Below are 521 nucleotides of genomic sequence, written 5' to 3'. Positions count from 1 at the left end.
GTGAAAATTTCTGTATCGTAACAACTTTGTTATTTTAATTACTCTGGATGCATCATATTAAATGCAGGCTCTTTATGTAACTTGTGTGATAAAGCTTTCAAATGGTTTTAAAGCTTTGTGCGGGGCAGTACACAACCATGTGCTCTTTCCTCCAGTGCGTTATGCCATTACTTACTTACGTGCAGTCCATATGCCAGCTGGTCTATTCTAGTACATGGCTGGTCAGCTGAGCATAGATACTGTCCGTGAAGGTTTAACTGAGGGGCTCTAAATTGGAAGCAAAGAGTACGTAGCGAGGAACAACCGAATAGCCACGGGGTCTATGCACTTATTTCAGCAGTACACGTTTCGGTGCAAACCGGGTCGTGGGTGAAGTCGTTCTGTTTCAGTCTCAGCTCGTGCCGGTAACAGACTGACCTAGCTGCGGCTTTCGAAACCAGTCCGGCCGGTTCCCGCGGAAAGCGAACCAGGAGACCGAGGCCGTGTGCCGGGGCGCCGCGGCGGCAGGGAGGCCGGCGCCG

Source organism: Rhea americana, unplaced genomic scaffold (assembly GCF_003343005.1).
Source record: "Rhea americana isolate MKP2758 unplaced genomic scaffold, rheAme1 scaffold_10, whole genome shotgun sequence".
Taxonomy (NCBI): Eukaryota; Metazoa; Chordata; class Aves; order Rheiformes; family Rheidae; genus Rhea; species Rhea americana.
The sequence above is the reverse complement of the archived record's forward strand: the minus strand, read 5'-3'. Positions refer to the sequence as shown.